The sequence below is a fragment of the Lissotriton vulgaris genome, chromosome 11 (assembly GCF_964263255.1).
Source record: "Lissotriton vulgaris chromosome 11, aLisVul1.2, whole genome shotgun sequence".
Taxonomy (NCBI): domain Eukaryota; kingdom Metazoa; phylum Chordata; class Amphibia; order Caudata; family Salamandridae; genus Lissotriton; species Lissotriton vulgaris.
In genome coordinates this window covers 1,029,686,945-1,029,710,016 of record NC_141699.1, presented here as the reverse complement: position 1 = coordinate 1,029,710,016, position 23,072 = coordinate 1,029,686,945, and the positions used below count along the sequence as shown (strand labels likewise).

Below are 23,072 nucleotides of genomic sequence, written 5' to 3'. Positions count from 1 at the left end.
TTTTCATTGCGGTCACAGGTAATCGCTGTTTAACTCCTTGAACTAAACCACTTGCTTAATTTGTGACATTTTCAAGAATTTCTTCAATTTCTTCACTTTCTGGTGGTGAAGACTGGACAGTGTGTAGAAGGATCCTGTATTTTCATTCACTGAACAATTCCACCAAACTGTACACCTTACGGATAACTTTCTTCTGCAATCTTCTCTTATATTTTTTAACTCAATTTTTTTTGCTTTAATTCACACCAACATGAGTCAACAAACATTTTCTTTAAGTAACCCTCAGGAATTCTGGTGTAAAGGTTCTGAACCAACGTTAAAATGGCTAGAATGGAAAGACTATTTTCTCAATTATATTGACACTGTGGATTCTGATGGAAAAATGTCTGCTGATCAGAAGAAACGTATTCTTTTACACTCTTTGGGTCCAAAAGGACTCAAATGCTATAATCAAATGAACAAGCCTATTGTAGGGGGAGGTGATAGTAATGTTTTCACAGTGGCTCTATCCAATTTAGACAAATATTTTTCTCCGAAGGTTTGTATGGGCATTACGCGTTACAAATTCTACCAAAGAAAACAATCTAAAAGTGAGTCTGTGGATGACTATGTTGGTGAGTTGAGAAAAATGGGTGATGATTGCGCCTTTGGTGGTTTACTGGAAGATTTAATTCGTGACCAGGTGGTAATGCACGCTAATAATCCTGCAATTCAGGAACGTCTTTGGATGAATGGGGATGCTTGTTTAGAAGATATCCTAGCTTTAGTTCGTAAAGCTGAGTCATCCAGTAGATGTGCGAGTGCTCTAAAATCTGAAAGTGTCAGCAAAGATGTTGTGGCTAAAGTAGATGCAAGTTCAAAAAGAAGCGGTAATTTTAAACAAAAAAGCGAAACATGGGCAAAGCCTAAGTACAGTAATGAATCTCCCAAATGTTATAGGTGTGGGAGTTTAGAACATTTGGCATTTGCCAAGTCTTGTCCTGCAAAAAAGAGTAAATGCGGTGCTTGTGGACTGTATGGTCACTACACCAAAGACTGTCAAATGTATTCAAGAAGACTTAGTTTCTGATGAGAACACTTCTAGTGATGAAGACCAAGCATCTGACTGCGCTGTAGTTTTAAAAAAAAAATTACTCCTCAACATTAGGGATGGCTGTTTGCTTGTAGATAAAAAACCTGAATGTTGGATACATATAGGGGGTGTGCGCATCAAGGTCTATGCTGACTCTGGTTCGCCTTATACGATCATAAACGAAGATATATGGCGCAACACATTCATTGACAGAGTTGGTCCAAAACTGTCTCCTTCGGATATTGACCCTGAAGGTTATGATGGTGGCAAGATTGATATAGTTGGTTTTCGTTGGCTAAAATTTGAGTTCAAGAACCGTAGATCATATGGCAAGTTATATGTATCAAAAAAAGGTCCCTCTGTTTTAGGGTGGAAGGACCAAGGGGATTTACACATTATTCTTGACCCCAACTCTGTGGAAAAAGTTTTAGTTATGGATGAGGGCACCAAAACCGGTGGGGAACTGTTAAAAAGATTCCCTGCAGTCTTTTCAAAGACAATTGGCAAGTTGAAAGACTTCGAACACAAAATAATTTTGAAGGACTCTGCCACACCTAAGATCCATAAGGTTAGAAGTGTGCCAATTGCTCTAAGAAAAGACGTGGCTACGGAACTTGAGAGATTGGTCTCATCCAACATAATTGAACCGATTGAAGCGTCTGCATGGGTTTCCCCTTTGGTGGTCGTGAAACGATCCAATGGTAAATTAAGATTATGTGTGGATCTTCGCCACTTAAACGATAATATAGTGGTAGATCAATTCCCCCTGCCAAAGATCAATGAGATGTTAGCTTTGCTTGACGGGGCTAAATGGTTCACTACAATCGACTTATCATCTGCGTACCATCAGATCCCTTTGTTTAGAGACAGCAGGAAATACACTGCTTTCATAACCCCACAGGGTTGTTACCAATTTAAAAGGATGCCTTTTGGTTTGGCTTCGGCCGCAGCTGTTTTCCAGCGTTTAATGCACAGGTTGTTTTCCACTGTTAAAAACACAAAGTTTTTTCAGGATGACATCCTCATCTTTGGAAAGGAAAGGGCAGATCATGACAATACCTTAAATGAAGTTTTGAGCATCCTTAACGACAAAGGGTTAACTGTTGAATACACCAAATGCACCTTTGCCAGTGATCATGTAACTTACTTAGGGCACGTTATAGACTGTAATGGTATTAAACCTAAACCCAACTTAGTTGATGCTATCAGGTGTGCTCCTTCCCCCAAGGGAAAAGATGATGTCAGATCCTTTATTGGCTTAGCCGAATTTTGTTCAAAATACATTCCCAACTTTGCGACCAGAACATATAATATAAGACAGCTGTTAAAGAACAAGACAAAGTTTGCTTGGTCAGTAGAATGTGAACAAGATTTTGATGACATCAAAAGTTGCATTGCCAATATAGCTTCTTTAAAGAGTTTTAATCCTGATGCTCATTCTATTATCACCACAGATGCCAGCATTAAAGGTTTGGGTTCGGTTTTGTCCCAAGTTGGTGTGAGTGGTAAGGAGCAAATTGTTGCTTATGCTTCCAGGTCACTCTCGCCCACAGAAGAAAAATACTCAACCATTGAAAAAGAAACTTTGGCATGTGTATGGGCTGTTAATCACTTTAGAGCTTTTGTATGGGGTACTAAGTTTACTTTGCGCTGTGATCACAAGCCATTACTCAGAGTCCTGACCACTGAAGGTACTGTTAACACTTCAGCGAGAGTTGCCAGACTTGCTATTAAACTGCAAGATTTTTGTTACAATGTGGAATTCGTACCTGGCAAAGAGAATTGTATAGCCGATTTTCTTTCTAGAATGCCTAAGCAACTCGATGAATGTGAGGATGAATTGTGGAACTCCTTTCAGGTAGCCTATGTACAAGACATGGATGGTGCAGGCATTTCGAAGCAAAGGTGGGTTGATGAATATGTGAAAGATGAAGAGCTATCTTTAGTAAAATCCCATCTAGCTGGGTCCTGGCCGAGGAAAGTTGATTGTAAGCATCCTTTGAAGTCTTTTTGGGATGTTAGATTAGAATTAAGTGTTCAAGATGGCAGCATCTGGTTTGGAGAAAGAGTCATACCTCCGAAGAATTTGCGGTCCTCCATCATGGCTTTATGCCATGAGGGGCATTTTGGCATAGTCCGTTCTAAACGTACAGTTAAAGCCTCTTTTTGGTGGCCAGGTATGGATGCTGAAATCGATCAGTTTGTAAGGAACTGCAGGTTATGTCAAACAGCTGACAAATCTCTAGTTGTCTGTAAGCCTCCTATGGGCAACATGACTGCACCTAGTTCTCCTTGGGAACATTTAGCCATTGATATCATGGGTCCTGTTGGCAGTGAACAAAAATACATTTTGGTCTTAATGGACTTATTTTCCAGGTGGCCTTGTGTAAAGGTTGTGAGCAAAGCTGATACTACTACTGTCTTAAAGTTCTTAGATACTTCTTTCACGTTGGAAGGTATCCCTTCTGTTTTACTTAGTGATAATGGTGTCCAATTTACCTCTAATAAGGCTAAAGAGTACTTTGATACACTTGGTATCAAGCACAAGACTACTGCTCTCTATAATCCAAACAGTAATGGTATGGTTGAGCGGTTTAACCGTGTCATCAAAAGTACAATTCAAATGTCTGGTAAGAGTAAGGAGTGGGAAACTCAAGTTTTAAAAATGGTTTGGTCTTACAGAACCTCTATTTGTGAGGCTACTGGTTTTCCTCCTTTTGTACTTATGCGTGGCAGGAATCCGCGTACTAAGTTTACTCCAGGATGGTTGTTTAAGTCCAATGTGGTCAATTGGTCTGAAGATGTTGTTAAGGAAAGGAGCCAAGCTTCACATCTTAAAAGCAAAATGTTGTATGACTCAAAGCACAAGGTGAAAGATGTTAGCTTGGTTGTTGGTCAATGGGTAAGGGTCAAGAAACCTGGTAAGCCTTCCAAGGAGGAAAGTAGTTTTTATGAACCTTTGCAAATTGTCGAAGTTTTAAACAATTCTGTTCGTCTTTCTGATGGACGTGTTTGGAACCTCAAAAGGATTGCTAAATGTCCACCTCCTCAGGTTGTCCCTCCTTGTCCAGCTTCCTCTCAAGAGTCTTCTGACTTGTTTGACTTAGAGGATTTGTTTTGTCCTAAAGCTTCTGATGCATTCCAGACGTCCAACACTTCCAGCTGTCCTGTCTCAGACATTTCTGGCCAGGTTTCGTCTGATTTGGGTGCTTCTACTTCTTCAAGTTCTGCATGTGATGGTGAGGTTCATGCTTTCAGAAACCCTAGGCGTGAGAAAAAGCCTCCCGTGTGGTTAGCAGATTACATTTCTGAGAATTTTCCCTTGTAATGTTTTTTTTTTCTTTCTGTTTTGATGGGGGGTGGTGTTGGGCACAAGTTATACTTTATTTTCTTTATTGTTCAAAGGGGGATGTGTTATGTTGTGGAATTATGTCATGTTGCTTTAACTATGTTCATTCCACATTCTGCTCAGAGCGTTCCTATGTGCTGTATTCTAATGTAGTCAGTTACTCCTGACTGCTATCCTGTCTGGCTGTGTACCTGCTCTGCTATATACATTAAATCCACTTTCCACCTATTTGATGTGTGGCTCTTCAATATAACAAGAAGTCAATGGGAATTTTCATTCTCCTGATTTTTTTATATAAAATATCCCACATCTCTCTCCAAAAATACTGGCATGTATGAAGCTGTTCCGAAAAAGGTGTCCCCAAATACTATTGGTCCATTGCTGCCAATATCCTTGAAATGTCACTGGATTTGTCTAGAATCAAAGGATGTCGAGCCTACGTCTAAACTCTACACCTCTGGCCACAACCTCACACTATCGTCTACCCACTGTACTATATTTGGTACACCTTAGTATATCTTGCCCACGCGCATGATGTTTCAGCACGTATGCTCTTCCGGCTCAGTGGGAACACGTAGCGTAGCATTTGCGTCATTACGTAGCGACACAGCGCACGCCGTGTTAGCGAACATTTGGAATTGTACTTTTCCAGTGACGAGTTGTTGGTGAAACGTCCCAATCGTACCCTTCCGCCAGGGGTCACGTAGGTGAAAAAATCGTTCCAGTTGGATTCCTTATTATTAATATTACTGTACGTTATATTGTTTCGTTTCGTAAAAAGAAAAGAGATAAAGCATGAACCACGCATGCATACCCCTCCGACTACATCTCACGGCTGCGGCCCATAAAAGAGTCCCATACTAAGATCCCGCCCAGCTTTGAAAGTAGTTCCGATAGTATAAATCCAGCACACGCGCTCCTTAACCGTCTTTCGTTTTCACGTGGTGTCCTTGGCAGCAGCTGGCCTCGTTGCTAGGAGGTAAAATGTTTTCCTTTGCGGTCTTTACCCAACCGTCCTTTCTCTTCTTCTTTTTCTTCAGAGACACGTACTCGGTGCACATCCCTGCTGCATGTACTTCCTGCTTTATTTCATGGGTAAACGGCTTGTTTGTAGTTGGCTTTATTTTCCCACCAGTGATTCTGATGGCCTTTAGTTTAGCCTGGGCGTAAGCTGATATTGCATCGGTGGTTTTAATTTGAAAAATAAATTGTTGGCCTACAATATAAGGGGGTTATACCATATCATGTGTTAAACCGGGTATTTAAACGTTTACATACTTATGCGAGGTTGCGGAATGTTACACGTAATGTTAGATTAACTTCTTGACCTATGGTGTACTCCGAATTTCTCCCCAACACAAAAAAAGTTCCTCTGGTTACACCCGGGCCAATAAACATGGCGCTCAACGGAAGAAGATTAACTGGCCCCCTTTATTATTTTTTTATTTGAATGTCAGATCCTAATAAAACTTTACCAAGTAGTGTAAACGTGTGAAATCTGTGAATGAGTTAACGCTAACACTAAAAGTGGTGCATTACTTGGTGTATACTTTTCCTTGTATTTCAATTGTCCGTGATCATAGGTGGCATAAATGGTTATATAAGAGTTCTACGGTTTGTTGCAACTCTGTGGATCCTGTAATTAATGCTGCTATTGACCCTTGCGTTCTTTGAACCGTCAAACCTAGTCGTTCCTGCGAGCTGCCAGGTTGTGCAATCTTTGCTTGTGCTTTGGTCTGGGGTAACACTGCCAGGCTGTCGGCTCTGCTGCAGAGAGCACTCTAGTCCTGCCTGCTGTGGTGTCATAGCTGACAGGGACGCATGGTCTCAAACACGCTTTCCTTTCGCAAACTTGGCCTAAGCGAATTGTGATCTCCGACTAAAACGCTTTATTTTTATTCTCCAGTTCGCTGACATGGTGGCTGAAGAAAGCAAACCGGAACCAGGCGCCGCCGTTCTTAACAGTTGCAGGTAATATTAAATGGTGAAAAACTCAATCTGTGGTAACAAACCTCACATTGTTTTTCAATGTTTCAGATATACACGTTTAAGGAAAAGTTGTATTGTTAAATGTGTGCCTCGTTGCACACTCTATGTCACGTGGTTGCGCGCCCTAGACGCCATTTTTTGTGCTTGAGCATGATGGCCAGTTTAGACCTCCATCACTTCGTTGCTTCAAAATGTAAGCAACCGTGTGCTGCACCAGTTTGGTTCTCTTTATCCCTAGAGACTTGTATTGCTGCAAAGTTCTTCGTACTTTGCAGTCAGTTCTTAAGGGGCAGATCAAGGACCGCTCTCCACAGTGGATTACACGGTTGTAATCCATCACTATATTGTGGCCGACACCTAGAATTCGATGTAAAGTGGGTCTTGCAGAGCTACTCCAGATGTCACGTCTCGGACTCGTGTTGATGCTTGAATCTATGTTCGCCTGTACTGTTTATATAGTCTAACTTTTTTCCTTGTTTTTGTTTTCTGAAGGGAGTGTCGTAGAGTAACTTGTATGGAGCTTGGATCAGCCTATCGGCATGCGCAGTCTCTGGTAAGCACTTTTTTTTGGGACATTCTGAACTAAAGTTTATTCGACTTGGCCGTATCGTCTTGCAACTTTGAAACGGTCGGTTTTATTTAATCAGACGAGAAATGCTGTGTTCCGCCAGGAGGGTTAAGTGACATGATGGCTTTAACATCTTTCGGGACAGACAACCAAATGGTGATAAAACCTTACGCTGATCACTTAAAACAAACTGACGTGTGTTGCTAGTCTCTGTTAAAAACACGGATTTAATGGCCGCTTTGTCTCCTACAGGGGTAGACTTTCGGACGAAATGGAACACAAGATCAGTGAAGGCTGAAATGCAGGTAATTCGCTCTTTATTGTGGGCGTTTAACTAGTCCACTGATGCAAAAACATACCCTGGACAGTGAAGGGTGGTACAACGCATGAGGCTGGGCAAAGTGAAATGATGGTTTAAACATCTTTCGGGACAGACAACCAAATGGTGATAAAACTTTACGCTGATCACTTTGCCCCCTACCCCCGTCCAGGTAACACACCATACTGTGCATGGCGTAATTATGGGTGATGGTGAAAAGGGATTTTCGCCTGAGCAATGCATACTGAGTGAATATTTTATTGTGAACAAGAGTAAATAAAGAGTTAGTGTTTAGCGTATCGCTAGGTAGCTCCTTCAGCTCGACTATACTTTTGAGGCCGGACCAAGAATTGGCATGTTCATACTGTGTAGCAACACAATTTAGAATTTGCTCTTTAGCGCTTCGGAATATCCTTGTCGGGTGTCCGGTTTACGAGATATGTGCACTCAGTATAGTATAGTATTACTCATGGGCATTTTCCCAGTTGCTAATATTTGGCGTTAATAATTCATAAGGTATCGCAGCTCCGTGCAGCCTCACTTAAACCACGTTTTTTCCGGCTCTGCGGCAAAATTGAACTCGCCCGTAGATTTTTTTTTTTACACCACTAAACATGCGTTGCTTAGCGCTTAACTCATGCTAGGTAGCTCCTTTATTAAGGCAAGCTCAAATTGGCAAATGTATACGGTGTGTATAAACTCTTGAGCACCTGAATATCCTTTAAACTAGCTTCATGTTTATGGTAATTCTGTGGTAGTGACTCAAATAACGGTCCTTGGTTTTCATACTTTTTATTTAAAATAACTTCTACTTTAGGATAAGTTTCGGATTCAGTTTAGAAGGCAGGTGTCCAATGTGGAGATTTGTGCGCTCTGTAATACTCGTGGGTTATTTCCTACTTGCTAATATTGGGCGTTTATATTTCATAAGGTAGCACAGCTCTGTGCAGCCTCACTTTACCACTTCCCTTCCGTTTGCTGTTGCCACTTTGCCACTTCATTGGACGAACGCTTGTTCTCGAACATTGGACATTTTCTCCTTGTTCATGTGTATTGAAGGCTTTCCACTAATTTTTTTATTCCTGTATTTTTTTTTAACAGCATTACGATGTCCGAAGAAAGCGCAGTTCGTTCTAGAGTGACTTCACAGCACAATTGCAGGTAAATATCAGCCCACCTCGGACCTCCCCTAAAAGACTACATTTCTGTAACGTTTCTTGAACTTTACAGACTTCTTGATGGGGTATATTAAAGGCCACGCTCCACGATGACTACACAGTTGTAGTTCATCACTACTTTGTGGCCAACATGCTGTTCAGAGATGCTAATTAAGACCATCGTGCTTTAAATCATTGTTGTGAAGACTTTTGTTCAGTGCCACATGGTGGCAGTGACCATCTATCATGTGGGCTTTGTTCACACCCATCGTTTTATATTGGTTTCTTTTCTGGCTTGTATCTCCGAACGCGCCTCCCGCTCCGTTGCTCTCCCTCACCTCATATTACATCAGTACTGCCTCAAATCTGGTAATTGTGACCATGAATGGAGAATTTGTAGAGCGCTGGAATCACCCCTGGAGGGATATCTCCGCTATACTATATCCCACATAAATATATCCACGAGGCCCATGTGCAGGTAAAAGCAAAACTAACAGCCCCACCGCATGTTCAAATCTTCGGTGCCGCAAACTTTCTGCAATAGCTATCACCTTAGGGCAATATGTCAAGCGTGTGTGGTGATTAAGATGGAATGTTATAGTTTGAATGTTTCTTTTGTTCTGCGTGCCCTGTGACCCAACCTGGATACCCCATGAGTTTGCTCTCGTGGATCTAACCTGGTGGGTTGTGGGAACATAGAATAGATGAGTATCTTTCTTCAGTGTCTTCTCTTAAATCGGATTTTCTTTTTTCCAATAGGAGTAATGTCTGAGCCTATTCTGGTAAGTGGCATGTTGTACATTCTTACATTGCTTCTTAGCTTCCTTAGTCCTTTCTCTGTATTCTATCCGTAGTGTTGGGGATTCTACTACTGGCAGTTGGTCTGGTCAGCTGTGGGGAACTACTGCTCTGTGTCTTAACTTTTTCTTAGTAACTTAATAAATACAACCTAACTACAAGAAGACTTGTCCTGCTACTTACCTAATTCTATTTACAACATGGCACTTCCACATCACATTAGTGTCTTGCGTTGAGCATGTATTGCTGCCTTTGTAGCAAGTGTTTCGTTTCCATCGGGTACCTTGATTGTCTGTTTCCCGTTTTAGTTAGACCCTAACGTGTACTAAATAGTTTCCCGTTTTAGTTAAAGACCCGAAGGTGTACTAAATTCATAGCAAAGAGCCAGATGTCCTAGTGGCGATCAAACTAAGACTTGCCATAGTACTACGTCTGAATCGCAACTGCTTACCTGTCTGGTACACTACAGTCGCTAGGTCAGAATGTGTACATCATTTAGTAACGGGCACATTGTGTCGCGCAATCTCTTAACTTGATCTGAACGGTAGAGTTGAAATGTGATAGTGCTATGGCACGACTGCAGGAAAAAGGCGCTTTAGTAACCTTGACGATAATGTGGTACAATTTTGGGGAAATCCTTAACGTGTACAGTAGCAGGAGGTTTCCTTTGGAAAACTACGCTTGCACTGAACGTTGAACAAGTTTGGGTTGGCTGTGGCTTGTTCGTTTTGATTAGTTAATTTGGCTGGTAATATAATTTTAATGGTGACCCAGCAGGGATACCTGGGGGAGGTTGCTCTCCCTCAGCTCTGTCCTAGTGGCATATGGGAGCGTAGGCCCTTGGCCCATGACGTACAGTCCCGTTCCACGCTGTTGGAGAACAAGCTTTGTTCGCAGCCCTTCGGTTGCTGAGCTGCATCCTGTATATTCCTACGACTTCTCAGAGTCCTCGGGCCATGACTGAGGAGACAAACCATGCAGGGTACACAATGCAGTATGTGGTAAAATGTAGCCCTTTGCTGCTGGGGTGAGGGCAAATATTTTGTACTAATAGTTGTACTTTTTTTTTCTTTAGCTTAACGATCCTCACGCTTCTGGGTAAGTGGTAGGTCCCAAAGGCCTAGTGTAATTACATCTAGTCAATTTACTATTTCGTGCTTGAGTGAAGATGGCATGGGTGTTGTGTAATTTAGATATCTAAAGTGTTGCTGTTCTGTGGTTATTGTCAAGGGTTGCCGCATAGTGAATAAATGCTTTTTTAGGTTTCGGTCAATTGAGCTTGGATACAAATTTAAGTTTAGTTTAACTGTTTTCCATTTAATGCAATAGAATTTCTTTTTGTTTATTGGCGGGGTGTAATGCCATTTGTGACCCAACGGGGATACCTGGGGGAGGTTGCTCTCCCTCAGCTCTGTCCTAGTGGCTTATGGGAGCGTAGGCTTTTGGGCCCATGACGTACAGTCCCTTTCCACGTCGTTGAAGAGCGAGCTTTGTTTGCAGCCCTTGGGTTGCTGAGCTGCATCCTGTATATTCCTACGACTTCTCAGAGTCCTCGGACCATGACTGAGGAGACAAACCATGCAGGATACACTTCCAATTGCATACTTGGCACTACATAAGCTTGTGTATATCTGTAGTGGTTGCAGAAGGGACACTTGAGTAACCTATGGCTCGGGGTGTTGGTGCTTGGAAACATCTGCTATGTTAGCATGGCTGCTTCAACCATGCATAATGCTTTATATACTTTGTCTCGACACTTGTCATTTGGGTAACATTGTGCACCCGTTTGCTTCCATATTTAACCACTCCGCCACATGGCAACAACCCACATAAATGCGCACCCCATGCCACAATTCCAATCCATTCCACTCAAAGCCGCACTGTTCCACGCCATTTCGAGAACAAATCACATAATTCAACACAACGCCACGCATACATCCACCACAACACCGAACATCCCACAAACTCCACTTCCACAAATTCACTAAATGACACCATCTCACTCCACATAATTCCAGGCCCAAACAATTTCAGGCCACATTTTCACAACTAACTTCAACCCACAATTCCCCTCACATCGATGCCAAAGCTGAGTTAGTCATCGCTTTTACAAGTAAATAGCTCATTCTTGCCAAAGTGAGAGACCTATTGACTTTGCCAACACTTGTCCTTGTAGTTTTTTAATTGGGCGCCCACCGTGTTCCCAATTTTTCCCTGTATCTGACATGTTTGCAAATGTTGTAGCCCCTGCTAATTTTGCTAAATTGTTTTTTCTTTTCATCTGAAGGGTGCACTTTGTGAGACTTGTCTTGTAATGTCGACGTGTGCCGTGGTCCTGTATGCCAACTGGTAAGTATTTTTATCTGGATAGACTCTGTAATACGGTAAAAGTGGCGGTTAGCAACTTGCGGAGGCTTATGTTCCACCTTGCAAGCCTATAGGAAATATATCCATTGCTGGTTCCTAATCCTGTTCCTTGTAGATAACTGTTGTGGGTTACTAGGTGGTTGTATTTCTATGCCGTATTTAACTTGCCAAGTATCTGCTCTCTTGGTATCTACCGAGCTGCTTTAAACTTGGCATTGAATGACCCAGGCAGGATAAGTTACAGCCCAGCTTGACGTGCTGTGTTGTCGTTCCCCCTGCACAAAGCAATTGATTCCTACTATCCCTGCCTGTTCTGATGCAACGGCAGGCAGGGACGCTTGGTCTCAAACACTTCAATCCAACAAATGTGGGTTGCATATTGGCAGTGGACTGCAAAACGTGGGTTGAACAGTAAACTCTAGCTGAAACAAACCTACTTGCTTAGAAGTACAGTATATGCATGGGTTGAGGGGAACTGGGGTGGTTTGTCATGAAAGACAATTTGTGTGTTGGTTGCGTTCTGCAAGCATGTTGAGGTTCATGCTTGCAGAATGGTTTGCCACTGCAGACGTGGAATGTTTATTTTATCACCACTTTCAATTCTTAAATGTATTTTCCGGAAGTCTTGGCCTTGTAGTTTTTTTATTGGTGCCCACCTTATGCTCAATTTTGCCCTGTATGACATGTTTGCCAATGTTGTAGCCCCTGCCAGTTTTGCTAAATTAAGGTTTTCTTTTCCTCTGAAGGGTGCACTTTATGAGACTTGTCTTGTGATGGCGACGTGTACAGTATGCCAACTGGTAAGTATTTTATCTGGATAGACTACTGTAATACGGTAAAAGTGGCTATTATCAACTTGCAGACTGGTTTCACCTTGCAAGCCTGTGGGAAATGTATCTATTGCTGGTTCCTATTCCTGTTTCTTGAATGCCAAAGGGATAACTGTTGTGGGTTACTAGGAGGTTGTATTTCTATTAAATATTTTAACTTGCCAAGTATCTGCTCTCTGGGTATCTACCGAGGTGCTTTAAACTTGGAATTAAATGACCCATGCAGGATAAGTTACAGCCCAGCTTGATGTGCTGTGTTGTCGTTCCCCCTGCACAAAGCAAATGATTCCTACTATCCCTGCCTGTTCTGATGCAACGGCAGGCAGGGACGCTTGGTCTCAAACACTTCAATCCAACAAATGTGGGTTGCTTATTGGCACACGTAGTTTCTGTTCATTGGCCTGCAAAAAGTGGGTTGCTTGTATCTAAGTCTGAACCGCACTCAAGCTGAACACTGATCTCTATGGCAGCTGGAACAAAGTCTTTGCACCGCCCTATCATGTCTACCTGAATGTTTGTTATCTCTAGAACTGTATTGTAGCTAGCTCACTCAGCACCGTCTTATATTTTTGTCTGAGTGTTCTCTGCTATTTCATGATCTCTATTTTAGTTAGATCAAAGACTCTGCACCGCCTTATTTTACTGTCTATCTGAGTGTTTACCTGTATCTTATTAGCACATGACTTATCCTATTATGCTACCGTTCACTATACTGTACCCAATTATTATGCCCACTCCCCCCCTGTGAAGCGCTCTGATATCTGTTAAGATCTTGTTTGCGCTATATAAAACTTTGAATAAATAAACAAAAACCTAACTTACTTCGAAGTACACAATATATGCATGGTTTGGGGGGAAAGGGGACGGGGTTGTTTGTCATGAAAGACCATTGGTGTCTTGTTTGCGTTCTGCAAGAATGTTGAGTTAGTCCTTGCTTGCAGAATGTTCTGCCACTGCATACCTGGAATGTTTATTTTGTCACCACTTTAGATTGGTAAATGTATTTTCCGGAAGCCTGACAGTTGCTTGGGAAGTTGGTGGACTAATGGCCTGTATCTCGCCTGTTTAACTCCTTAATTCTATTTTGTATTCAAGACAGACCAATGACTGTTTAGGAGATTGGTGGAAACCATGGCCACCTTCCTAAAAATTAAAAGTTAATTATGCAGTCACTTGGTGATATACTCAATATTTATTTAAATATCATTGACTGCCTCAATATCACATTGTCAAGCTAGGCCATGACTATAGGTAGTAAGTAGATGCAGCTTAAGTAGATGCAGCTTGTGTAAAATTAACTCGTCGCTTGGCCCTTCCCTCTTTGATTTTAACGTCAAACACTGAAATTCACGATTATTTGGATATCTTATGGCTTTCGGTAACCTTTTTTCTTTCTTCTCCCAAGGACCTGAAGGGAAGATGTTTTGAACCAATGTGTACACTCTTTCAGGTAGCTAATTTGAATAATCTGACATGCCCCAAGTGCTTGTGACCAATGTTGGCCTGATGAGATTGCAATGTTCCTTGGTTCCCTCCAATATTTTTATAGCTCCGTTTGTAAAATTGGAGAAGGGTGTATTTGCATCTACTCTAATGCGTAGCTTTGTGTGAGGGGTGGGTTTAGATGGAATAGTCTTACTTCTGAAGTTGAAACTATTGTGTATTTGAAGCCCAGGAGCACACCTGTCCTTGTGTTTCTCAAGGGCATAGTCACTATTTTTGTGTAAAGCCTGGTAGTACTAACGCCAGATGTTGTGGTGGTTAGTTGTGCTGGTCCGCAAGCAAAGATTTACTAACTCGTGTTTTGTAGAGGGATGTAGACAAGTGATTGAGTTTTTAAATATTGACTTCTTGTTAAAGCACCGTGCTAAAATTACCAACTAGGTTTATTCCTAGTTTATTAATAATGCTAGCAGGGTACATACAGGAAGGAGAGTAAAAGCACCAGCTGAGGTGACCTGGGCGGACCTCTTTCTTAATGTCCAGTGCCCAAGTCTCAAAGGTGGTGCAACACTTGTGTAAAAATCTGTGTACTATGAAAGTGTGGCTGTTCTGATATTAATGGTCTTGTTTTCTTCTAGGATGTGCAGCGTTTTGGACGTTCAGACTACTTTTGGTAAGCACGGCCGTAGCTTGCTTCACTTGCACAATACCCCAGTGCCTTTGTTTTCCCATGTCCATGTCTGTCCCGGTGTTCCATAATCCGCTGCCCCGTGAGGCAGTGCCCCCCCCCTGTGTTTTGCGCATTCGCATATTACGGCCGATGGCGTAGTACCACGCCCACCATCATTCCGTGACATCATTGTGCATGCTTATTCGAACATGGCTCGCGTCTCGGGCAGAACGCGCCAGAGGGTTCCTTGTGCCGACCTCTATACACAGCCCGTCTCCGTTCCCCCCCCCCTGCAGGCCGGTATTGCCCCGCATTAAAGATGCTACATATTTATTTGAAATGTACGTGTTAACACATTCCATTTCTGACAGCTCTCAGCGTATCCCCAGTAAGTGTCCTCAATTCTTTAGCCTTTCCTTGCTATGTCCATCTGATCGGCCTCACTCGGACTTCTTCTCAGACCCCTCTCCCATTCCTGCTGTAATCAAATCTCCATCAGATAGATGGTGGTTAAATTGGCATTAATTAAAATGAATTTTGAAGTGTTCCAGCCACGTACACCGCCTCGGGCTGCTGGCGGCTCGGATGTGATCAATGTTGGCACAAGGACCCCGCGGCCGTTGTCTACCCTTCTCCGCCCGTGACGTAGGGGGTGCAGCCACTCACGGGGATACAATGGTTCTCAGAACACCGGCACCACTGCATGGCCCTAATTTAACATTGTGATTTCTCCCATTTGGGGTGCAGGATAAGTTACAATTTAGCTCCAAGTGCTACATTGTCGTTCCCCCTGCAAACATTAAATTGATTCATACTATCCCTGTCTGTTCTGTCTCCACGGCAGACAGGGACGCTTGGTCTCGTACATGGCGACTACTTTCTCAGTATTCAGCCCACCACTTTGAAACTGACTGTACACATGCTTATTTTACTTTAATAGTGCATTTAAAAATGACAGAAAATGTGTCATTTTTGTACAGTATAGCCAAATGCTCCAATATTATGGGTTTGCCCTGAGTAAATGTGAGTGCATTAAACCAGCATGGGCCACAACCCCCACACTGACACTTTAGAAACTTTCTTGCCGTGCTTTCAGCAGCCCGTCTTTTGAGTCTGCAATGCAGCTTGAACTGTCTGTTCTTTTCTTGCAGAGTTTTTGGCTTGGGAGTCCAACTGGAAGCGTACTTCTGATGCATATGATGCTTGCCCCCACTGGATGTCACAGGTTTCTGCATTGCTGTTATGTTGAAGATTTCAGACTTTAGATCTGCGTGGCAAGAGATGACAGCCAGTACCACAGTTGGCAGATTGTTCTCGTGTTGGAAGTCTCGACTGACCTTGCAGAGACTACTTTGTAGAACCAACTGCTACAGAGACTAGTTGATCTGACTAACTTGTTTAGGCTTCGGTCATTTCTTTCTATCAAAGGTGTGGCATTCATCTGTATGTCTTTCCACCTGTACCATCTGAAGCATTCACCTTAAGTTGCCTTCCTCTAATATCTTTGTCACTCAGAACATGCACCATACGCTGAGGACCTACCTAATAGCAGACCATTTAAACATGTGCATGTCTAGCATTGTGGCTTACTCATTTTAAATGTTCAATAAACCATTTCCAAGAAGACTTGTCTCAAGTTTAACCAGACCCTCCAGCATTTCGCGATTCACGAAAAAATCACGAAATCGGCAGATTACGATGACAGTGATTTTTGCTGATTTGGCCGCTAAAAAGTGTCTTCCCTGAACTAAGGAAATAATTAAGGCTTCCTATTGGGTGCCATGGAGCGCACACGTCACTAGGTGTCACCGTGCAGCCGTAAAATAGCTGCTGCCTAATGGGATGAATTCAATTCTTAACTTTTGCAAATCTTTTTGGTCTTCAACTAGGGGGGTGACGGTTCCACCTTCACTCCACCCCCCACCCCCTGGCAGTGCTTCTGCTGACTCGATGGGAGCACTATGTCAAAAATCTAATGCCCGGCAGACTGACTTGTTACTGTGTCACACGCAGCCTATTTTTAGTTAAGCAAAACAAAACTTGCAAGTGGGGTGTCAAGAGAACAAAAAATCAGTTTCTTCCTGGCAAGTGGAACCTATTGATGACTTCGTTTGCACCCTGTGGCTGCCAAGCTTCGCAGTAAATGTCAGAACAGAGGGGCACCTAGAGTCAAATTTCGGTGGGGGTCTGATTCTGCAAGCAAAAGGCCGAGTGGAGCTGCAGGGGCCCTAAGAAGGGGTAACAACCATCAAAGCCTCATTAACAAATAAAAGGTCTTTAAAAGACATGTAGAGTGCTCAGGTGCGGCTGTGTCTGCGCCTGGGAAACTGTCTCATCCCGGCTGACACACACAAGGGGGTGGGGAGGGGGGGCTGAAGCCCTTTGAATCCAATGGGCGTGGCACACCTGTTTCAGAAGGTTCTACTTAAATAGAAAAGGCTTTCCAATATTCTTAGAAAGCCACTTGATAGTGAATTTGCCACCATCCATAACTGCAAAGCAGGCTGCAGGTTCTGCCATCAGAAAACACCTTTTTTGAGGCACTGCTTGGCCACGAAGATGCTGGCTACTCTATTACGAATATCTGAAGGCTATTTTCTCCTACTTTACCCCGAGGCAATAACTGGGTAATACACCGCTGTGGGAACAATAGTTTTTCCATATGGGGCATTGATTCTGGCCTTGCAGTGACAAGATGCTCATTGCTTAACCTCATTTGGACAGTGACTTGTTATGTATGACTTCCCGCATCCCATCCAATGGAACTGATGTCAATGGAGTGCTCTCAGCTGATCACCTCTGAGGGTGCCACAGTGCGTCCACCCCTCCTCTCAGTGCCAATATTCTGAAAGTGTTGGTCTCAGCACAATACAAGTGGTACTGGACGACTCCTTTAGATAGTTGTGAGGGAAATTAGGAAGTGGTGCGGCATGGTCAGCACTGTTTGAGATGGATGAGGAACTGTGGCTCGGCCCCCTACCCCAACCAGTTTATATCACTGTGCCTTTTTGGCTCTGCCCACTTACCTGTTGTCAAGACTGAAAATACCAAAGACTGAGAGTCCTCCCCAAAACTGGAACTCTTCTCCCTTTTTAAGGATGGGTTTACGTGTCCCAGCGCGCAGAGGGTGGAAGTAATTACAAAAAACACAGGGCTTGCTAAACGTGAAACTGGTGCTAGCAGGTTGGCAGCACCTCGCCTAATAATTGCACAGGAATAATTTAAACAGGCAGAGATATAAAGAAATAGCCTTTTATGTCTAACCATGTGTTTATTGGAAAGGCTTTAATAAATCTTTGCACTTCAAATTAACAGAGAAAAATACAACACTAAAAAGGGTAGGATCGAGTAAAACATATATTCTGACAGCCACTCTGTTAATGTACCCAGCACATTGGAAAAGCATACTGAAGTGCACAGAAATTTGCATATTTCAATAATTCTCTGCATTTTTCGGTTAATGTTTGTGAAAATAAGTTCATGTATTGTGGGCTCAGAGCCTGGTTTTCTGATCCAAGTGTTTTTTATGTATGCCAACATGAGCTTCGCTAGCAATGGTGCCGTGGCACTGGGACCCAAAGCTCTGACGGCCCACTGAGTCTTGACAATGCTGCATTTTACTACTCCAAAAGCAGTCAAATGACCTATTGCCTTTGCTTGCACCAGGGCCCATGGCCTCCTTGCTACACAAGTGTATGCAAGCAAGGGTGGATATGTGCGTTTACCAAATATTTCAAATTAAAAGAGTTCCTTGGCCTATAGTAGCACATTGGTCTGACTCTTGGGTTCTTTCTGTGAGGAAGGAGCAAATCCATTTGAGTGCGGGTCCTTAGGTGCAGATCTCATGAAGGCTTCTGATGAGTATGGTTCGGAAGACTGTATCAAATGTCACAGAGGTTGAGTAAGATGAGAGCTGCTGTCTCCCCTTGCCCCAGGATGCTCTGGATGTCTGTGGCTGTGATGAGGGCTGTTTTGGTGCTGTGGTTTTTCCTGAATCCTGATTGAGTGTTGCTCCTGAATGGATGGATTTCATGATCGTCCATGCCTTCTCTGGTGCGAGTTTCCCCATGCGGTTGTCTTGGTTGGTGATGGGCAGGCTGGTGATGAGATCGCTAGGGCTTAGTAGGTGTGTGAATTAGCTATATGCTTGTGATTTTGTGGTTGAAGAAGTTTGATAGGTTGTTGCAGAGTTCTTGGGAGGGTGCAATGCTGTTGATGAAGGCTTCTTTGCCTATTGTGTTTGATGGGAGTCTCCACAGTGTTTGACCCAGTTAATGAAGTTGGTGATATCTTTGAGGTAATCCATGGGGTTTTGGTTGATCTGGGCTAAGGATCCCAAGGCTGGCATTGGTGGTCATGTTGACCTTTGGTGTGTTGTTTTGGAAGTGGGTGATGCAGTGATCAGTCCATATGAATGGCGATGTGGAGTTATACTTGATGCTATAATTTGTGGTGAAGATGTGGTCCAGTATGTGTCCTGCAATGTGTGTTGGTTCAGTTACTCGTTGGGTTAGTCCAATGTTGTTGAGGCTTTCAAGGAGTGTTGTGGAGCAGGGGTCGGTTCTATCTTCCAGGTGAAAGTTGAGGTCGCTGAGAAGTATGAAGGCTCTGGAGTTGATTGTAAGCGGGAGCAATGAAGTCCGTGATGAGGCTGGTGAAGGTAGATCGTGGTCGGTAGACAAGGCTTCCATTTACAATTAAGTTTTAGGAGATTTGTAGATTAAAGTGCAGATGAGTCCATGGGTGGGGTGGTGCTTTCAATGGACATTGAGCACCTGATGGAGCATTTGAAGAAGTTATTAATATGCTCTACCCTTTTTTAAAGGTGAAGATTGCACCTGATAATGTACATTTACACAAATTAGAGAAATAACCAGAAAGCAAGAGGTGACCTCCCTATGCAGTCTGTCTTACTTATTTTGATCAGCCACTACGATCCTGTGCCCTAGGGTGCCTGAGGAAGAGGTGTCCTGCCTCTCAGATCCGGGAGGCAGCAGTGCCCCAGCAAGGGTACACACATGGGCACTAGAACATCCTAGGGCGAAATCCAGCCCCCTCCCGCGAGGTTAGGACTGGAGCTGTGCTTCTGTAGAGCTGCGCTTCTGTAGAGCTGCAGACATGCCTATTGCAAAGTGGAATATTCTGCTGAAACAGTTTCCATTGATTTCAGACTGAAAATGAAGGATTACGAGTAAAATAAAGTGCTGCAGAAATGCTGCTAAATTTCCATATTTGTGCCGCTAAATTTGCTAATCCATGCCGCAATATCCTGGGGGTCTGTTTAACATTTTGTAGTGTTCACATGGTTTCTCACAAAGTAGGTATTGTGGAAGTCCGAAGTTATCACTGCCCTTCAAGGAATAGGATTTTACTCTGGTCCCTGCTCTTTATCACACAGGCTACGTTTGGTTTCTCCCGTGCTTAGCCACTTAAAGTAACCTGTCAATTTTGAGTTCTAGATATGGACTGGTGTAGTCATGTGGGTCTAATTTCACCAAGTACAAATGTGCTTTGTTTTATTTACAGTTACGTTACACATTTCAGGAACACATTTCTTTTTGTTCTCGTGAATAGGGTTCTCTTCACACGAGGGAAGGGATACACCTGGCTATACTCCAGTCACACAGGCGACTAGTCGTTAAAGCTATACCTCTAAACACAGGGAGGAGATACACATGGATACAATCTAAAAATCACATAGAAGATAACTCTGACTAGTATCCTATCTACACTGGAGGGATATGACTGGAAACACTCTTTAAGGGTCACATAGGGGTGATAGAGAGTACAAGGGTCCACTGCAAACACTAGTGATCAGAGTCAACTGCATACACATCGGAAGGGATATGACTGGTTAAACTCTAAGACGCATAGGGGTGGTATATAGTGTAAGGACTTCAGCGACTACCCAAGCTTAGATCTAAAGTTACAAAGCTTAGCTTTGATCTTAGGTACAAAGATCTACTGCAAATACTAGTGATAAGAGTTATCCCTATAAACAAAAATAAGCACACATAGTAGAAATCCTCAGGCAGAGTTCCCTTAAGTGGGGTTGTAGGGGGGAAGAAGTCATAACACCAAGGGAGGGAATCAAGGGTAGGGAGAGAAGGCAAAGCAAACAAGCATTAGAAATGCAATAGGTCGCGCAGCATTAGAGTTAGTGCTTTTAGAATTGTTTATGGGTTTTTTTTGTAAATCTTTAGCATGAGGGTGAGGGTGAGGGGGTGAGTGAGGGGTTGAGGGTGAGTGAGGGGTTGAGGGTGGGTGAGGGGTTGAGGGTGAGGGGTTGAGGGTGGGTGAGGGTGAGTGTGGGTGAGGGGTTGAGGGTGAGTGAGGGGTTGAGGGTGAGGGGGTGAGTGTGAGTGAGGGTGAGGGAGGGTGGGTGAGGGTGAGTGAGGGAGGGTGAGTGAGGGGTTGAGGGTGAGTGAGGGTGAGGGGTTGAGAGTGAGGGGTTGAGGGTGAGTGAGGGGTTGAGGGGGAGTGCGGAAGCAGCACGGAGGGCAGGGAAGGGCGGAAGCAGCAGGGAGGAGCGGAAACAGGGAGGGCAGGGAGGAGCGGAAACAGGGAGGGCAGGGAAGGGCGGAAGCAACAGGGAGGGCAGGGAAGCGCTGAAGCAACACTGAGGGCAGGGAAGGGCTGAAACAAAACGGAGGGCAGGGAAGGGCTATTTTGTATTTTATTGTAAATATGCGGACACAGAGGGATGGAGCTAGCTTTGCGTGAAGATGGCTGCGCTCTAGGCAAGCTCCTTTGGCTGCCACCTAATGAACAGCAATATGCTGCGGTAAACAAAATAATTAGAATTTAGAGAAGCTGACCTGTGCTTCGTAGGGGATTGAGGTCCCCCGCTAAAAGGTCTTATACTAAGAAAAATGTCCAGAAGGAAAAGAGAGGAATGGTGGTAGCTGCGTTGTCAAAACTTTGTAAACAGCATTGGGTGCAGGGTGGATTCCAACATGGCGGCAAAGTGTCCCATAACAGAAAACAGGTCAGCGTTCTAGCCCAATTGGAAGATTCATGTGATACCGGTGAGGCGCGCTGAGAGCTGCGCACTTCACCTGAACATTTTGAGGAATAGGAGGTGTTCCTTCACGTCGCGTTTCGATAGGGAAATAAGAAAAACGTGTCGCAAGATTTTCCGAGCAAGAATTAGTCTTCCTACAGAAGATACAAGTAAGACTGTTCCGATACCTTGTCAGAGTAAAAGTTCATAAATATTAACTGCGCGTGCTCTCTGGAGGCTCAGCTTCTCCTGAGCTCATGCGCAGTTGAACAGAATATCTTCTAGAGTTTACCAGAGTCTACCAGAGAAATATTTATCAAGTATTCTACGAGTATCACAGTAAACAAAATAATTAGAATTTAGAGAAGCTGACCTGTGCTTCGTAGGGGATTGAGCACACAAAATAGGCTTGCCACCGTACATGTGAAGCAGGCGTTGTCCCGCGGCCTAGATGGAAGCGGCAAGGACCGCCCTGCAGAGGATGTGGGAGGCCGCTGGCTGTGAGCTGCTCCTGTGCAGGCGGGCACTCTGTGGAGCCGGTCAGCGCCTGTGACGCTGTGCTCTGCAGCTGGAGGACGGGCGGCACCGAGGGAGCTGCGACCGGCCTGTGGGAATGACTGGCAGGATCAGTGTGCCTGCAGCCCGGTAGATGAGCATGGCTCGCGGCGGACTGAGACGTAGTCTTGCTGTAGGCTGCGACACGGCGGGAAGGGGAGGGGGCGGAGCGGGTGAGCTGCGCGAGGGACGCAAACCGCGTGGAGTCTTACCGGGGGAGGGGGGGGTGGGCTTGGAGGAGGGAGACAATCCGAGCAGAAAAGACGAGTGATGTGACCGTTGCGGCGGTGTTACGCGGAAGGAAGTTAGACGGAAGGAAGAGAGGGGAGGGGGAGGAGAAATGCGACACGGCGGGAGGGGGCGGAGCGGGTAAACAAAGACGGACGCGCACGCGCTTTTAAGGTCAATGCGCATGCGCATTGACCTTAAAAGTCACGGGCACTGCAAGGAATCGCCACGATTCCTTGCAGTGTAGATAAAGAGTGGATAAGTCGCAATACTCTCGCTTGCTCGATGCGCATGCGCATCGACAGGCGAGACCTAAAAAGGGAGGAATCATTTGAGGAACATCAAGGGGGAAACGAGGGAAAAGGGTAAAAGACGAAGGAATGGGCAAGAAGACAAGCCGGGGACAAGAGAGAAACGGCCGAGAGCAGCAGCAAAATGGCGGGCCGGACAGAAGGAAAAGTCCATAAGAGTCTGTGGTCCACGAATGTAGTGCCTCAAGTGTTTTCTGTAACCATGGTCTTCCGACTCTCCGATGCGTCTTATAGGAGAGTCCCTGTCCACAATGAAGGTGTCCTGTCCGGCCTGAAGGACTTGTAGATGTGCACTCGGGTCCTACATAGAGTCGAGCTCACCACGGGGGATGTCGGCCATTTTGGAATCCCAGGTCCTTAGTCCACAATGTATACTGAGGGTGTTGATGTTTCCATGGCGCTTCATTTGGTTT

At 44.2% G+C, this 23,072-nt stretch overlaps 1 long non-coding RNA gene and 8 other non-coding genes across 11 annotated transcripts in view; all 9 read left to right on the top strand.

The window, feature by feature from the left end:
- Positions 1 to 6,595: 6,595 nt before the first annotated feature.
- The window catches only part of LOC147683992 (uncharacterized), a 79,061-nt gene continuing 62,584 nt past the window's right edge, over positions 6,596 to 23,072 (top strand). Inside the window, exons 1-10 of one of the 3 annotated variants that reach the window (XR_015300976.1) lie at positions 6,596 to 6,963; positions 7,231 to 7,283; positions 8,399 to 8,458; positions 9,214 to 9,236; positions 10,328 to 10,350; positions 11,540 to 11,601; positions 12,366 to 12,419; positions 13,855 to 13,899; positions 14,531 to 14,565; positions 15,714 to 16,188. This is a non-coding gene — a long non-coding RNA (uncharacterized LOC147683992). Of the gene's footprint in view, positions 6,964 to 7,230; positions 7,284 to 8,398; positions 8,459 to 9,213; positions 9,237 to 10,327; positions 10,351 to 11,539; positions 11,602 to 12,365; positions 12,420 to 13,854; positions 13,900 to 14,530; positions 14,566 to 15,713; positions 16,189 to 23,072 lie in introns of those variants that run through there. The other 2 variants (XR_015300977.1, XR_015300978.1) reach the window with 2 other exon arrangements.
- Positions 7,089 to 7,160, top strand: LOC147684008 (small nucleolar RNA SNORD2). Its single transcript, XR_015302029.1, has one exon. It is a non-coding gene; the product is annotated as a small nucleolar RNA SNORD2 (small nucleolar RNA).
- LOC147684007 (small nucleolar RNA SNORD2) lies at positions 7,378 to 7,449 on the top strand. The gene has a single exon (XR_015302027.1). It is a non-coding gene; the product is annotated as a small nucleolar RNA SNORD2 (small nucleolar RNA).
- On the top strand, positions 10,023 to 10,242 carry LOC147684006 (small nucleolar RNA SNORA73 family). The gene has a single exon (XR_015301903.1). It is a non-coding gene; the product is annotated as a small nucleolar RNA SNORA73 family (small nucleolar RNA).
- On the top strand, positions 10,625 to 10,845 carry LOC147684005 (small nucleolar RNA SNORA73 family). Its single transcript, XR_015301902.1, has one exon. It is a non-coding gene; the product is annotated as a small nucleolar RNA SNORA73 family (small nucleolar RNA).
- LOC147684004 (small nucleolar RNA SNORA63) lies at positions 11,846 to 11,971 on the top strand. Its single transcript, XR_015301895.1, has one exon. It is a non-coding gene; the product is annotated as a small nucleolar RNA SNORA63 (small nucleolar RNA).
- Positions 12,670 to 12,795, top strand: LOC147684003 (small nucleolar RNA SNORA63). The gene has a single exon (XR_015301893.1). It is a non-coding gene; the product is annotated as a small nucleolar RNA SNORA63 (small nucleolar RNA).
- Positions 14,295 to 14,465, top strand: LOC147684002 (small nucleolar RNA SNORA81). Its single transcript, XR_015301910.1, has one exon. It is a non-coding gene; the product is annotated as a small nucleolar RNA SNORA81 (small nucleolar RNA).
- On the top strand, positions 15,304 to 15,430 carry LOC147684001 (small nucleolar RNA SNORA63). The gene has a single exon (XR_015301890.1). It is a non-coding gene; the product is annotated as a small nucleolar RNA SNORA63 (small nucleolar RNA).